The sequence below is a fragment of the Marmota flaviventris genome, chromosome 7, assembly GCF_047511675.1.
Source record: "Marmota flaviventris isolate mMarFla1 chromosome 7, mMarFla1.hap1, whole genome shotgun sequence".
NCBI classification, from domain to species: domain Eukaryota; kingdom Metazoa; phylum Chordata; class Mammalia; order Rodentia; family Sciuridae; genus Marmota; species Marmota flaviventris.
Genome location: NC_092504.1, coordinates 43,160,494 through 43,178,195, shown reverse-complemented (window position 1 = coordinate 43,178,195; position 17,702 = coordinate 43,160,494). Strand labels below are relative to the sequence as shown.

Sequence of the window (17,702 nt, the reverse complement as noted above, 5' to 3'; positions counted from 1 at the left end):
ATTGATTGTTGTTTTGGTACCAGGGATTGAACTCAGGGGCATTTGACCACTGAGCCACATCCCGAGCCCTATTTTGTATTTTATTAGAGACAGGGTCTCACTGAGTTGCTTAGTGCCTCACTTTTCCTGAGGCTGGCTTTGAACTCACAATCCTCCTGCCTCAGCCTCCCAAGCCGCTAGGATTACAGGTGTGCACACAGCGCCCAACAGTTACTGTGATATTCAGAAAGGGCCTAACTGCCATCATCCTCCTGGGAGCCCAACAAACATTATAGTAATATCCTAACAATATGCTAAGTTGGGCTCTCAAAGATGAATTGGACACTGGTTTGCACAAAAAGAAACAAAGTCCCGTGCTCTAGGATCATCTGGAGTGAAGGGAGGCTGATATTAATTAATCCTATGCCACTCTATCTTCAAATATCTTTCATGCCTCCATTTTGTAGGGAAAAAGTTCACTTTTCTAAGATCAGGAAATCTTCTCATTTTACTTATTTGAAGTCGAATATTTTTCTTAGGTTACCTTGATCTTTTTTCATCTCTCAACTTTTCCTCGTGGTCAGCCTCCTCCCACAAGTAGGCACATGATTAACCTCCTCCTACACTGTGCTCCTACTTCACGTGTACATGATGCCCTACCTGGTGACTGCAATATTGGACAGCGGTTGCTGAAATCTGTAGTAATGGCTGTGCCACGGCTCATAGTTAAAACCCACACGGCACTTTCTTTTTTTTTTAATGATATTTTTCTTTTTTTTTTTTAATTTTTTATTGTTGGTTGTTCAAAACATTACAAATTTCTTGACATATCATATTCCACACTTTGATTCAAGTGGGTTATGAACTCCCACCTTCACCCCATACACAGATTGCAGAATCACATCAGTTACACATCCATTGATTTACATATTGCCATACTAGTGTCTGTTGTGCTCCGCTGCCTTTCCCATCCTCCCCCCTCCCCCCTCCCCACCTCTCCCCTCCCCTCCCCTCCTCTCTCTCTACCCCCTCCACTGTATAACCCTGAGGGTCTCCTTCCATTTCCATGCAATTTCCCTTCTCTCTCCCTTTCCCTCCCACCTCTCATCCCTGTTAAATGTTAATCTTCTTCTCCTGCTCTTCGACCCTACTCTGATCTTAGTTACTCTCCTTATATCAAAGAAGACATTTGGCATTTGTTTTTTAGGGATTGGCTAGCTTCACTTAGCATAATCTGCTCTAATGCCATCCATTTCCCTGTAAATTCTATGATTTTGTCATTTTTTAATGCAGAGTAATACTCCATTGTGTATAAATGCCACATTTTTTTTATCCATTCGTCTATTGAAGGGCTTCTAGGTTGGTTCTACAGTCTTGCTATTGTGAATTGTGCTGCTATGAACATCGATGTAGCAGTGTCCCTGTAGCATGCTCTTTTTAGGTCTTTAGGGAATAGACCAAGAAGGGGAATAGCTGGGTCAAATGGTGGCTCCATTCCCAGCTTTCCAAGAAATCTCCATACTGCTTTCCAAATTGGCTGCACCAATCTGCAGTCCCACCAGCAATGTACAAGCCACACGGCACTTTCTTAAACAGAGAGTAAACTTACCAGAGCAATGAGTTTTGCTTCTTTCAACATATAATAAGCTCACATTTATTTGAGTGTGAAAGGGCTTGAAATTTGTCATAGAAGAGGCTCTCTGAACAGCCTACAGTTTATCCATGGTTGTAGACTGGTTGTTCCACCACTGAGAATTCATTTTCCCTCAGGAATAGCCTCCCAAATGGTGACTGTGGTGCTTCCCTTGAGCTGCTGAGAACACGTGACCTGGGGCAGGTGAAATAACTGCGCCCACACAGGTCCACTTTTAAAGCCCTGGAACATGTGACAATGTTCTCTTACAAGGCAAAAGGGATTCTGCAGATGGGATGAAGTTAGGGACGTTCAGATGGAAAGATGGGCCAGGATGATCTGGAGAGGCCCAACAGAGTCGTGGGGTCTTTACAAGTAAGAACCAAGGACGTGAGAGTCACAGGAGGAGATGGTTGATGGGAAGCACAGGTCACAGAGGAGGGAGAGACACTGCAAGATGCTACTTGGCTGTCTTTGAAGAAGAGGAAGCAGAGACAAGCCCAGGAAAGCAGGCAGCCTCCAGAGTACAGACGAGGCAAGCGAAGGGAGTCTGTCCCAGGAAGCAGCCAGCCCTGCCGACTCACTTGAGACCACTGACCTCTTCAACTACCATTTTTGTTGTTTTAAGCCAGTAACTTTGTGGTAATTTGTTGCAGCAGCAATAGAAAACTAATACCATTCCAAGAAAAATTATCAAGGTTTCTGTGGACATACAATTTGGGAAACAATATTCCCAGGATCACCTTCTGAACATCTGTACCTCAAGAAGTCTTTCAAGGAAGAACCCTGCTGAACTTTGTTTATATCATAATTTCCTCCAAAGTATTTAACCATAGACAGTTTAAAGAATACTCCTTAAGCCTTTCTTTAGAAGTATGGAATTCACTCTGAGAAACAAAGGTTTAATGAGTTATTTCGTGGACAGTGGTGGCACAAAGAGGTGCAGGTATTCTTGTGAGCATTTACCTAGATGGGAACTGAGCTCATTCACTGAATCATGTCCAAGTGTCCTTTATGACTGAATATTGTGATAGGCCCTGGGACAAGGGCGGAAGGCATGACATAGGAGACTGTCATTTAGTAGGACACATGATACATTTACCAGAAATTGTGAATTACATAGAGCTTAAACTCTGCATATGAGAGAGGGAAAGACAGACAGATGGTGGTTAGGCGAGGTGAATGAACTGCTGTGGGAGTTGAGGGGGTGGGGCAGTGGGGGTGGGGGGGGTGTTTCGTTTCTGGGAGGGAAGGAGTCAGAGGATGAACTGTGAGGAGATGGCACTCCAATGTTTCCTTTTAGGACAGAGAGGCTTTGACTAGAAGAGACAGGTGAGAAGAGAGGAAGGGCATCCCAAGGCATCCCAAACTGGGAGATGAGGGAGCAAGTAGACATTACCCAAATCAAGGACTGAGTCGCTTCCATAGGGGGGAGCACCTCAAGCCTTGGTAAACCCCATCCTCATCTGGGCAGTAATACAAATTAAAGTTGGGGTTCCAGTTCTAGTAAAATACCAACATTTATCACAAAAAAAGAAAAGAAAATGATATATATATATATATATATATACTTTTATAAAATGTAAGTATTTATAATGATACTTTAAAAAATTTTTTTTAGTTATAGATGGACACAATACCTTTATTTTATTTGTTTATTTTTATGTAGCGCTGGGAATCAAACTCAGTGCCTCATGCATACTAGGCAAGTGCTCTACCACTGAGCCACTACCCCAGCCCAACGTTACTTTCAATATAAAATTTAAGAAAAATCTGTCTTAAATTCTCCCTTTGAGGATATTTTTCTGCATGGAGTGAACTTTCTGAGATTGTATAATACTTTTTTTGGAGTGGGGGTACTGGGGATCGAACTTGGGGGCATTTTACCACTGACCCACATCCCCAGTCCTTTTTATTTTTTATTTTTGTTTATTTTTGAGACTGGGTCTTACTAAGTTGTTTGGGGCTTGACCTTGTGATCCTCCTGCCTCAGCCTCCCCATTGCTGGGATTTCAGGCATGCACCACCATCCCCAGCCCTATAAAGTTTAGATGTGTGTCCTATAAGGTTTAGATGCTTTTTCCTTTTCCTTGTAAATCCTCCAGTCAGAGAAATATAGCCTTCTTCACTGTTCTTGGACCTCTGAAATTTAGTTCAGAATTAGAGCACATTTATCTCAAAGCACTATATTAATTTTGTGTGTATGTGTATCACTGAAAGATTCTGCTTTGGTAATAAATGGAGGATCATTTCTATGCTGACTTTAGTTTTTTTGTGTGTTTGGTGTCAATGTTGATGGAAGCAAAACCTACCTACCTTACTGCTTGTTTTCGTAAGCCTAGAATCCAGAACAGTGCCTTCTCACATTTTCCGTGGGAGGCATTTGGCATATTTGTTCCAAAGGTAAAAAGGATCATGGAAGTGACATCTTGGCTATACTTGGGCCAATGTAGAGAAAGAAATATATTTTTTATTTATATTTGTTTATTTAAATATAAAATAGGTGGCATTTTAGAGATAAGAGATTCAACCATTTTTTTTTTCCTTTTTCTTTTTCTGGCTTCTAGCTCCTAGAGGAATTAAGCCTACCGTTTTCTAGAAGAGATGTCTACACTGTCCCTAGGCTTAAGCCAAAGCTTCTGGCGAATTAAGCAGCTATTTTCTAAAGTTACACTGAGGAAAGCAAAGGCAGGATTTAGAGGACCCAAGGCTCCCCTCCCACGGAGCCTGTTCACAAAGCATGACCTCTGGAGACTGTGCCCCCCCTCCCCTGCTAGTCTGGCAAACACCTTCTCTTCTTTCAGGAGGGCTCCGGTGACACCTCTGGGAAGCCCTGGCTCCCTGGGGCAGTTGTTTACTTTGCCCTTTGTGCTCTCCAGCACTCTGTGCAAAACTCTCTCAAATATCACTAATCACATTTTATCCTGTTATCTGTTTACATATCTGAATTCAGTTCAGTGAAGTTGACATTGTATTGCCCTAAGCATCTGCTAGGGCCATGCTCAAAGGCCGGAAGGACTCTAGCCTTAGGAAGGCTGGCATCTCACAGTGAGAGACAGACAGAACCCAACTACTTAGAGATCTCTGTAAGGGCAGAACAGGATGCAGCCGAGGGGGTGACCATGAACTCCTGGACGGAGGGTCTTATTTCATCCTTAGTCCTTAGCACAGAGTCTGGCCCCTAAGAAGCTCCAGATTGTAAAAGAAGAAGGGAGAGAGGAAGAGAAGCAGGAGGTGGGGAGAGGAATCACAGTATGCCTGCCGGTTACTCTGAAGGCTGGATTTTCGGGTTCCTGGAAGAGATCTTTTGGAGCAGAGTCATGATTCAGTCCTACCTAGCAGGTAACACAGAGCATGACAATCACCATCTGATGGAGACAAGCCAGCACTCGCCTTGCATTTAGCTGTGCTCCCCCAGGTGCCTGTGAATCACACTGTCCTCCCTGGAGGTCTACAGAAGACGCTTGCTGAGGTTGCCCTCGAGGGGCCACAAGCACGAACTACATCAACCTAGTTCTTTGCCTCTGCAGTACCAGAAGTTCTTCTGCCACCACAGAAGGATTTAACAAGAATTTCGTTGCCCTCAGAACCTTGTGCAACATCCATTTTCCCAATTCTCTGCCAGCTTTGTCTGTGCAGCAGTCTTAGGTTACGTAGGGCAGATGGGGAGAGGGATCACATTTCAAGTCTCCGTCTGCATCCTTGAGCCCTCCCTGAGCAGTTTCACCCAGGAGAGCCGGGAGGAGGGACCAGGGATCAGCACCCCCAGGAGATGACAGTGTCAAGTATGCCTCAAATTTTCATCTTCAACGGCTGGTATCATCTAACTCCCTTGGGAGAGACTACGCTTTGTTGCTTAGACTAGCAATATAATCTCTAGCTATCCCAATGCCAAAATATCAGTTACAGGTTCATTTGTATGATGGGATCCACTGGAGTTCAGACCACTGGAACAATGGCGTGAGTCAGGGTTTGGGGCAAAACACCGGATGGGATTGAGCCCCACGTGAAATGAACTAAGGAAAAGTCAAATTCTCTATATCGTCACATTTTAAGTAACTTAATTCCAAACCGCTCTTTGTCTCATTAAGCTGTAAAAGGGGAGCAGATACTCCTGAAGGGGTTTTCTTCTTGGAAGTCCCAATTAGAAAGAAATTAACATTCCCATAGCACCCCAACTCTCCTCACATAATGATACTGAAAAAACAGTAAGTGATTTGCAATTAGAAATAAATGTTTTCCCAGACACAGAAGGCCACTTAAGTATAATTCCATTCACATGAAATATCTAGAACAGATAAATTGATAGGAAAATTCCAAAAGCAGATGGGTGGTTTCTAGGAGCTGAGAAGAGGAAGAAATGGGAATAACTGCTAAAAGGGTATGGTCTTTTGTTCAGGTAATGGGAATGTTCTGGAATGAGACAGTGGTGATGGTTGTACAACCCTGTGAATGTACTCAATGCCACCAAACTGTCTGCTTTAAATGATTGATTTGACGTTACGTGGATTTCACCTGAATAATTAAAAAATGTTTTATAATTAAAAGACTCGTCATTTCTCTTTGATCAACAATCTAACACCACTGGGAAACAAGGGGAGGATTTTGTTCCCATTCCACAGAGCAAAGAGGGATTAAGGAGGTTTCTCAATTCTAGTATTTGTCACCTTTTGACCTTTCTGTGTGTGAAAAGCACAGTATTTCCCAGATGTCTGTAGCACAGAAGTAATTCAAAACAGTGACCCCTGATTTGTTTGGCCACACAGTCTAACTTCACAGTCAGCATTAGTAGTGGCAGGAACAGCAACTGTTGATCTACAGTGACCAAGTGCTGGCTGGGTCACCCGAAGCCAACTGAATAGGCCTGTGTCTACCTGACAAAGCCTGACAGGCCTGCGTGGTCTAGCTGGCTGCAGGGAGCAGCGAACTGGGGTGGGAGGATACGAAAAGGGGCAATTTCCACACACTTTCAGATCAAAGCAAGTCAATGTTAACAGAGAGCAGAATGATCTTTGGAAAAGAGGCAGCATTTCTCTTTTTTGCCCTTTTTATACTTAGAAGAATACAGGCTTCAACACAGAGATCCAAAGCACGCTGCCGTTCAGGGAAGAAACCCTGTAGCTTAGGGGGCATCAAAACACATTTAGAACAGAGGTGACAAGAAGGGACCTTGAAAGGAAACCACGGCCCACTCAGGAGAGGCAGACCAGGCTTGTCTGCCACCTGCCCTGTCCACACCCATAGTGGCTTTGGAGCCCTGGTCAGACAGGCCTCCCTAGCCCTCACCCACCAGCGCCTCAGCCGTTCACCTTGCCTCAGATCAACTTCTTGGTGCATCTCTACTCTTTCTGCTCTTGACCTTGGGATATTTTCTTCCTATTGCAGCTTTATCTCACGTCCCAGACTGAACACTCAGATTTGCGTGCTGGCTTTCCTTGACCAGGATTTAGACATTGCGCCAGCACAACCACCTTGGGTCACTTCGTCCACAGTCAGCCCAGCCAGGGATGTCACTTGAGGGCTATGTGTCCTCACAGGCATGGGCACTGTTGCATTCTGTTCTGATGTGTCCTTCTTCTTCTCAGGTGTACCTCTCAACACTATGTCTAAAATATGGCTCTGGTGTTGGTTCAGACTCACAAATGGCCAGGCAATCTTCATATTTAGAAGGGGTCTTTAAATGTAATGAAAAGCAAAATTTATTAAATGCTTTCAAAATCTCCTCAATAAGCCAGCTACCTCAGTGAGCTGTGCATGCACACGCGCGTGACACATACACACACACACACACAATTTTTTTCCCCATGTTATGTGAGGGGGGAAAATGTATTCTTGTCACAAAATGTTCTGTAAGCCACATAAATTAATTGCAGTATTATTTCCTGGAAAAAGTCCTAAAAGAGAAAAGAAGCATCTGTTTCCTATGTTTCTCAGGCTTTGAGTTGAAACAGGCAAAGTGGGAGTGGGAGGCAGACAGGGCTCCTTGGGTGGGAGCGCTGGGCCACACGGAAGGGACTACAATCCTGACTGGGTGCAACTCCAGCCCCAGTCCAGGGCAGCTCCCCGTCAGCTCCATCCTGATATCACAGTCACATGGCACGTGGCACAGGGTCATTTTGATCTGGCTTTTTTGGATTGCTGACTCTGACTTTCAGCCAGTCATTTGCACTTTCTGAGCCGGTTTCTCCACTTAGAAGACGGGAATGGTAATCTCTATTAAGTGTTTAGGATGACTATGGCGGGTTTAATTATGGCTCCCTGAAAAGATCCCTGTTCCATAGAAAGGGACCATAAGCTTGGACATAAGGTCATTGCAGTTGTAATTAGTTAAGATGAGGTGTCACTGGAAGGGTGTGAGCCCTTAATCCCACATGTGGGTGCCCATACAGGAAGATGGAAGATGACCACTGAAGACACAGACCCAGCAGAGGAGCCCCGTGACAACAGAGGCAGATGCTGGAGTGACCCAGGTGCCAGCTGAGGAGCATCAGGGACTGCCAGGCGCCACCAGAAGCCAGGAAGAAGGGAAGGATCCCCACCTCTGTCTCAGAGGGAGCATGACCCTAACTTGATTTTGGACTTGCCTACAGAACCATGAAATAATACAATTCTGTTGTAACCACGTGGTTCCTGGTACATTGTAATGGCAGCGTAGCAAAGCAGTGTGGTGATGCAGGTCTAATTTACTTAGTGTGTGCGCATGTATGTGTGTATGCGTGTGCGCGTGTGCGTGTGTGTTTTCACTCCAGAGGAAACACACTTAGAGTAAACCAGGTAGGGAAGAAGGAAACTTCTCTTGTGTATCTGCCATGGTTTGAATGTGAACCCCTCATGTTGGAAACTTAATTCTGAATGCAACAGTGGGGCTTAATGAGAGCTGACTGGGTCACATCCCTATCACGGCATTGGGTTAATCAGTGCAAAAATGTATCTACTAGAAATGCAAGTTTGGCCTGCTCTTGCTTTTGCCTCTGTTGCTCCTTCACCTTCCTCCATGAGATGATCAGCATGAAGACCACACTTTTGGGCTTCTTAGCTTCCAGAACCATGAGCCAAAGAAATTCCTGTTCTTTATAAACCACCCAGTCTCAGGTATTTTGTTATAGCAGTAGAAAATGGACCGAGACAGTATCTAACCAATGGAAATGTCATGATTTCCTCTGGACCTGACATTGCCTCTCCAAATTCCCACTTACTCTGTCCTGGCATGCACCAGCTACACTCCCTTCTTAGGGCCTTTGCATTAGCTGCTTCCTCTGGGAGATGCCATCTTTCCTCAGTGAGCCTCTAGCTATTCAACTTAACACTACAATGAGAACCCGTCCACCTTCAAATACTCCCAATTCCCCTTATTCTGCTCTATTTTTTCTTTTTTCCATATTCTTGCTAGTGTCTAATATCCTAATAACACATTTGTTATGTGCATTATTTATACTGTCTCCCTTCATGCTGGGACATAGTCCAAGAAGGGCAAGATCCGTGCCTGCTTTGTTCACTGATGGGACCAAGCATCTAAAACAGGACCTACTTCACTGGAGGTACTCAACAAACATTTTCTTTTTTAAATTTATCGTTCATATTTAAACAATCACATAATTATTACAGAAGCCATCTATGTACACTGCAGAACATTAGAAATAATTAAAAATTTCAATTCCCATCATCTAGTAAAATATCTAAAAATAAAATAAACGAGAGTGGGTTTTTTTTTTTAACCTTCTTTTAAGTGACTCCCTAAGGGCTCCTATCACCTGAGAAGAAATGTCACAGTAGAAATAATACCCCTTTTCAAGGCTTGGTGTACAGATTAAGTGAACTAATGCACCCAAATACTTAACACAATGCTTGCCATGAGATCTTTTTAACTTCCATCCTTCCCCCCAACTTTCAAAGAGTGTGTGGCAGATACCTGCAGGAAACAATTCCTGCAGACATAGGAATGTAATTATCCTGTTTTCAGAAGGGAGGCCTCCCCCTCCCAGCACTTGGAGGACCCAGCCCTGTGGTCCAAAATCACCATGAGGCGTGGCCACTAACTATTCCAAGAGATTTTGTAACAGCCACAAAACAATAATCAGTGACAATGACATTTTTTATATTATATGCCCATCATCCCCATTTGCAAAGATTTTCCTATGAATTTTTCTTTTATAAACAAAAAAACTGGGGTTCAGAGAATATAAGCAACTTTTCTGAGATTACTCAGTAAGTTGAAGGGCTGGGACTTCATTCTAGAATTAGAAGATCACAGTGACAAGGGTGCCTTAGCTTGATGCTTAGTGAACTACATACTATCACTTATAGACTCCCATTCAATAAGTGAAATGCTCTTCTGTCCTTCCTAGATCATGAGCTACTTCCCACCCATCCTCTACACAGGTGACTTACCTGTCGTAACAGACACAAGTCCTTTTGTTGTTGGATAATCCTTCACCAATATTTTCTTCTTGTAAAAAGGAAAATTCGACCTCAGCGGTAAGAGTGTCAGAAAATGGGGAACATCATTGAGGAAGCCTGGGAATCACTGCTCTCGTGAACTGTTGAGAAAAAATAAAACATCAAGAACGTTTTAGGTCTTTTAAGATGAATCTCTTTGCCTTCCATTTCTTGGTGAAGTCAGTACAGAAGCCATGCCCTTTTGTTAGTTTTTGCTGAGGCTTTCAATCACGTGAAGTAATATTAAGTTTCATGGCTTATCCTAAATTTATTGTAGGGTTTTAAAAAATATTTAGTATAAACTATTTCCACTTTTGAGGAGATAGAAAGAATCACACCCGTGGACACTGAAAACATCTATGTTTTTATGCACAGAATTCTCAGACTCACTCTTTATGGTAGGTTAGCCCAAATCCAAGGAGCCAGAACACACCCATTCTACCTAGCTGAGAGAAGGCAGAGAGAAGGCGGGAATCCTTAGGTTATCTCTTTCCTCAGAGGTAGCAAAGGCATCTTTTATTCAGACACAAATAAGATTTAGCTAGGTTCAGAAGCTCCCTGTAGGCAAGATACACCATCCCTCCTACACCTACCTCCCCTGGATGACATGGTGACAGCAGATGTTAACTGGAACGGAGGAGGGAAATGTCCAGGAAACAATCCCTGATTCAAATATGTCCTTTGTAAAAACAAGTGGAACAAGACAACACTCTGAGGCAATAATATGGAAGGAAGCCCCTCCAAGTCTCAGGGTGTGGGGGGCGTCCTCCACATGTCCCTAGAGGGACTAGCTTGTGCCAGTTAGGCAAAAATTTCATCCAAAACCTGTTTAAAGGCATTGGAAGGCTACTCAGGACGTACCAGGCAAGATCTCGGAGCGGCGGGTGACACTGAAGCAAGCCTGGCATTTCATCCCATACTACTTTTCCTTTTGAGACACTACTGATTTTTCAGAAGTAACAGCCAAGCTGCCGAGAAGCCCAGGAAAAAGTAGCTATTTAGAAACACAAAATGTGAGCGGAGTTTTTGTCCATTTTGCAGGATGGAAAGGAAGGTCCCAGAGAGAAGGAACCAGAAGAGAAGCCCGTTTAACATTCTGCCTCTTGTCCATCTGCAGATTGGCAGGCAACGTGAACCAGGCAGAAAGCAGCAGAGAGGCCTGAGCGCTGAACAGACAGAGCCCTGGACAGTCCCCATGGTGGGCGGTGACAATTAGAGTTCAGGGCCCACCAAAGGCGTCCAGGTAAATAAGCCATGCTTCCAGTAGTGCTGAAGTCTGCACCTGAGGGTGAAGGCCCACAGAATACCACACCCAGCCTCACATCAGCGCAGTCCCTGGGTCCCTGTGTCCATTAGGGAGGTCTGTCCTACTCCAAATGCCCATCAGAAGCAAAAGTAAGGGCTGGGGCTGTAGCTCAGTGGTGCAGTGCTTGCCTAGCATGTATGAAGCAATGGGTTCAATCTTCAGCACCACATAGAAATAAACAAATAAAATAAAGGCATTGTGTCCATCTATACCTACAAAAAATTTAAAAAAGAAGCAAAAGTAAGCCCTCAGAAGAAAAACCGACACCTCCACAGTATCTACAACTCCTGCAAGTAGTACTACACCCTAGCAGCAATTCCAGGGCATACCAGGATGCGGTTCAAGAAAGAGGCAATGAGCCAGCTGTGGTGGGGCACGCCTGTAATCCCAGTGGTTGGGGAGGCTGAGGCAGAAGGATCACGAGTTCAAAACCAGCCTCAGAAAAAGCAAGGCCCTAGGCAACTCAGTGAGACCCTGTCTCTAAATAAAATACAAAAAAGGGCTGGAGGTGTGGCTCAGGTACAGCGCCGCTGGATTCAATCCCCAGTACCAAAAGAAAAAAGAAAAGGCAATGAAAGCAAACCCAGAGGTGGCCCAAATGGAGACAGGGCACAGTCTTTAAAGTACCTACAATGAATATGTCCAAGATTATGAAGATTACGTAAGATTTTAACACATGTCTCTCAGTAACTCACAGAACAAGCAAAAGAAAAAAATCAAATAAAAATTCAAATGATTTGAATACCACAAAAGCAACCTTAGTCACCTATGTGGTAGAATGCACCCGACAACTGTGACTACATGTTCTTTGAAGGCATACGCGAAACATTCATAGGAAATGACCACACAGGCCATCAAGTAGATCTCAAGAAATTTCACCAAATGGAAATCATAGCGTATTTTAAAATGTGCCATTCTGAATTAAGGTTTCACAGAAAATCATAAGAATAAATTTCTGCTTTTCCAACTTGAAGTGAAATTTACAATGAAATGCAACACTCTTAGCACCCACAATCTGATACATTTTGTGAAGGGATCCAGCTGTGTAGCCATCAACAAAAATAAAAATATAGAATATTTCCATCACTCCAGAAAGTTCTCCCGTGCCCCCTTCAGTCAATCCCCACACCCCAACAGAAATGTTCTCCTTTCAATACCATCTATTAGTTTTGCCTATTCTTGTGCTTCACTAAAGGGGCCCAATTCGAATTTGTTCTTTCACGTTTGTCCCTACGCACCTGGCATAATATCTCTGAGATTCATCTGCATTGTTGTCCACAATTTGCTCTGTTTCAATCTTGAGAAATACTCTGTTTTATGAAAATAGCACATATTTTTATGCCTTCTCTTATGGATGGACATTCAATTGTTTTCATTTGGGAGCTACTTTGAAAAAAGCTGCTATAACTATTCTTGTACAGTCTTTGTGCACATGTACTTTCATTTCTCTTGGGTAAATTCCTTCTACTTCCTAGGAGTAGAACTGCTAGGTTATAGGTTGATAAATATTTATTTCTATAAGAAACTGATCATAAGACTTGAGTAGACACTAAATATGTTAATGCCAATTAGCACACAAAAAGATACAGCATCACTAATCATTAAGGAAATGCAATTAAAACTATGATGAGATACTAAAATAGTTAATGGGTCCCAACATCCCAAACATTTCAGCCAACTCTTCTGTCCAAGAATAGGGGAGGGGGGCTGAATGATGGACGAGACAGACCTGAGCAAGAGAAGGCTAACCAAGTACCGGTTTAGCATTGAGTTTGACCAATAGTCTTGGTACTTTATCAATACCTGATTAGCACAGATACTAATCAATAACCAGTCTTTTTCAAGACCAGATTAGCATAGATATTGATCAATGTCCTTACCCAGTAGCTATATAAACCCCCAGACTACTACATGTTAAGTGGCAATCTGCTATAAGTTCCCCTCTCACCTTACGGAAGTTCTATCTCTTCTACTCCTTTCATTCTTCACTCGACAGTGGCTTGCCAGTTGTGACTCTCTGAGTCATGCCAGCAGACATCCCCTGCTGTGATTAGCAGCTAACATGAAAACAGACTTGCTCAGCTGCAATACAGACCCCACCCACCAGCAGAAGTGGAGAAAATCGAGTTTCATCTCAAAATTCAGTTTTATTTATTTACTTTTAATTTTTTAAATTTGTTCTTTTTAGTTACATAGGACAGTAGAATGTGTTTTGAAATATCATATATACATGGAGTATAACTTCCCATTTTTGAGATTGTACATGATATGGAGTTACACTGGTCACGGATTCATATATGAACATAGGAAAGTTAAGCCCAATTCATTCTACTGTCTTTCCCATTCCCATCCCCCCTTCTTTACCCCCACTCTGCCCTGTACAATCTGATGAACTCCCCCTACCTCCCCTCAACACCCCCTACCTATTGTGATTCAGGAAAATGCCATTATTTCATTCTTATTTATGTCTGAGTAATATTTCATTGTGTATATGAATCACAGTTTCTTTATCATTCATCTGTTGAAGGGCACCTCAGTTGGTTCCATAGCTTAGATATTGTGAATTGAGCTGCTATAAATATTGAGGTGGCCGTGTCACTGTAGTATGTTGACTTTAAGTCCATTTGGGTATAAACTGAGGAGTGGGATAACTGGGTCAAATGGTGGTTCCATTCTAAGTTTTCTAAGGAATCTCCATACTGCTTTGCAGAGCGGTTACACCAATTTGCAGTCCCACCAGCAATGTATGAGTGCACCTTTCCCCCCACATCCTCACCAACATTTATCGTTACTTATGTTCTTGATAATTGCCATTCTGACAGGAGTGAGATGAAATCTCAGTGCAGTTTTAATTTGCATTTCTCTAATTGCTAGAGATGTTGAACAGTTGTTTCATATTTGTTGACTGATTGTATTTCTTCTTCTGTGGAGTGTCTATTCAGTTCCACTGCCCATTTGTTGATAGTTTTTTGTTTGTTTGTTTGTTTTTTGTTTTTGGTGTTAAGTTTTTTGAGTTCTTTGTATATCCTGGAGATTATGCTCTATCTGAGGTACAGGAGGCAAAGAATTTTCTACCATTCTCTTCATGTTCTTGATTGTTTCCTTTGCTATGAAGAAGCATTTTAGTTTGATACTATCCCATTTGTTGATTCTTGATTTTACTTCTTTGTGCTTCAGGAGTCTTGTTGAGGAATTCAGTTCTTAAGATGACATGATGAAGATTTGGGTTTATCTTTTTTTCTGGTATGCGCAGGGTCTCTGGTCTAATGCCTAAGTCCTTGATCTCCTTTGAGTTGAGTTTTGTGCAAAGTGAGAGATAGGGGTTTAATTTCATTTTGCTGCACATGGATTTCCAGTTTTCCCAGCACCATTTGTTGAAGAGGCTATCTTTTCTCCGATGTATGTTTATGGCACCTTTGTCTAGTATGAGATAACTGTATTTATGTGGGTTTGTCTCTGGGTCTTCTATTGTGTACCGTTGGTCTTCCTGTCTGTTTTGGTGCCAATACCATGCGAATTCTGTTACTATAGCTCTGTGGTATAATTAAGGTGTGGTATTGTGATGCCTCCTGCTTTGCTTTTCTCACTAAGAATTGCTTTGGCTATTCTGGGCTTCTTATTTTTCCAAATGAATTTCATGACTACTTTTTCTATTTCTATGAAGAACATCATCAGAACCGTAATAGAAATTGCATTAATTCTATAGAGCACTTTTGGTAGTATAGCCATTTTGACAATATTAATTCTGCCTGTCCAAGAACCTGGGATATCTTTACATCTTCTAAGTTCTTCAATTTCTTTCTTCAGAGTTCTATAGTTTTCATTGTAGAGGTCTTTCACCTCTTTTGTCAGATTGGTTCCCAAATAATTTTTTTGAGGTATTGTGAATGGGGACAGTTTCCCTAATTTCTATTTCAGTTGATTCATCATGGATGCATAGGAACACAATTGGTTCATGTTAATTTTATATCCTGCTACTTTGCTGAATTCATTTATTTATGAATTCTAGAAGTTTTCTAGTGGAGTTTTTTGGGTCTTCTAAATATAGAATCATGTCAGCAAATAGTGATAGTTTGAGTTCTTCTTTTTCTATTAGTATCCCTTTAATTTCTTTCATCTGTCTAACTGCTCTGGCTAGAATTTCTAGGACTATGTTAAATAGAAGTGGTGAAAGAGGGCATCCTTGTCTTGTTCCCGTTTTTAGAGGAAATGCTTTCGATATTTCTCCCCTTAGAATGATGCTGGCCTAGGGTTTAGCATAGATACCTTTAACAATGTTGAGGTATGTTCCCACTATATCTGGTCAAACTTCAGTTTTAATACCACCTCACATCCATTAGGAAAGCCATTATGAAAAATACAGAAAATATTTTTGTCGGTGAGGATATACAGAAATCAGAACCCTTGCGCCCTGCTGGAGGGGATGTAAAACGGTACAGTTGCTGCTAAAAATAACATGGCAGTTTCCCAAAAAGTTAAAAATAAAATTACCATATGATCCAGCAAGTCTACTTCTGGGAAGAGACATAAAACAAATGAATGCAAATAATAACTTTTTACAAGTTATTACAAATAAATTTTAACAAGCAGGCAAATTGGTGGATACAGAATCCATGAATAGGGCTTGATGGTGTTTCTATGTATAATTTCAAGTCTGAAATCTGGTTTTCCTTTCTCTAATTTTTTTTCCATTTATACAAAATAGACCTGGTGAAGCTCCAAACAAATTTCACAGCTAGAAGCAAGGTGTTAAACTGAACCAGCTGTGTGGATGCCCACGTACTGCTGAGGTAGCCATGGCAGCTTGTTCTCTACTGAAAACTTCCGTTTGGACTCCTCACCCCTCTCTGTTCATTTCCTTACTCAGAGACTCCCAGAGAACTCCGCAGAATGCTCCAAACAGTTAGTGATTCACGGTTGAATAATCTGGTCAGTGTTTTCAAATACAAGGACAAAAATCAACAAGAACAAGGCAATCAGGGTGCGGGTACCACACCCTGGGTCTTGCCAGGGAAAAGGAAGGAAAAGGAAGAAGAGTGTGATCTTTGAGAACAGCGGGCTCAAAGGCAAACTACTCCAAATAAGGAGAAAAGGGGCCTTGGATTTGTTGTGCTGTGGGGAGCAGGTGTCACAGCCTCTACTGTCTGTCCCAAACAGCCCCACAAGGGTGATCAAGAATGAGGAATTAAGAGTAAGGAGGCTGTATTTCAAGTTCTGGTCCAGCAGTCATGAAGAATGGGTATTGGGACCACATCTCCAGGGTTCATTTACTTCTGCAAGACCTGGCATTTGAGAACAGATTGTAACAGAGAGACAGACCACAGCTGAGTTATTCAGAAGGTTTCTGCCCAGGAGTCGTGACTGTGTTGCTGGCTGCTTCCGGCCAGGTGGTGGAATTAGGTTTCTGTCTGCATGAAGTCAGTTTTGTGGGCAGATATGCCATGGTCACTGGGCAGCGTCTTCTGAGTCCATTCTCGAGTAGCAACTGGCAGAAGCAGCAGTGACAACTTTTAGCGGCTCTCAGTGGACAACAGCACCTGAACAACGACACTATCTCCTTTTCCTTCTCTAGGGTCCCATCCTGATGGCAGGATACAGCAGGCATGATCTGAACCATGATACTCCAATCTCGGCTGGATATGAAATTACATTGTAAAGTATGAAAAAACCTACAGCCAGGCACGGTGGCGCATGCCTGTAATCCCAGAGACTCAGGAGGCTATGGCAGGAGGATCACAAGCTCAAAGCCAGCCTCAACAATTTAGCAAGACTTTGTCTCAAAATAAATAAAATAAAATGGGCTGAGAATGTGGCTCCTTGGTTAGGCATACCCCTGGATTTAATCCCCAGTACCCGCCCCTCAAAACCCCTGCATAATTACTTCCTTCCCCTCTACTCTACCTTCACATGCTAGTAGGAGGGCAGAATTTCTGCAACTCCATCTCCTATGTCCCCCAGCTTCTTCTTCTTCTTTTTTTTTTTTTTTTTTTTTTTTGGCACTGGGGATTGAACTTGGGGCACTTAATCACTGAGCCACAGTCCTTTTTTTGTGTGTGTATTTTTTATTTAGAGACAGGGTCTCACTGAGTTGCTTATGGCCTCACTAAGTTGCTAGGCTGGCTTTGAACTCACAATCCTCCTGCCTCAGCCTCCTGAGAACTCCTGGGATTAAAGGTGTGTGCCACTGCACCCGGCTCCCCCAGCCTCTTATCCAGTGGAACTTCCAGAAACACATATGTGTAAAAGATGTACTGAAATCTGGAGCTCAAAGGTGGCCTATCTAAAGCCATCAACTCTTTGGGATGGATACCACCAGAGTCTGGCTCAAAGGTGGAAATTCACCACCTC

General features: G+C 42.7%; 1 protein-coding gene across 1 annotated transcript in view; it reads right to left on the bottom strand.

The window, feature by feature from the left end:
* The window catches only part of Cracd (capping protein inhibiting regulator of actin dynamics), a 228,288-nt gene that overhangs the window by 113,063 nt on the left and 97,523 nt on the right, over positions 1–17,702 (bottom strand). The window contains exon 2 of the mRNA XM_071614303.1: positions 10,001–10,149. The gene's annotated coding sequence lies outside the window, so the exon portion shown is untranslated. The remainder of the gene's footprint in view (positions 1–10,000; positions 10,150–17,702) is intronic.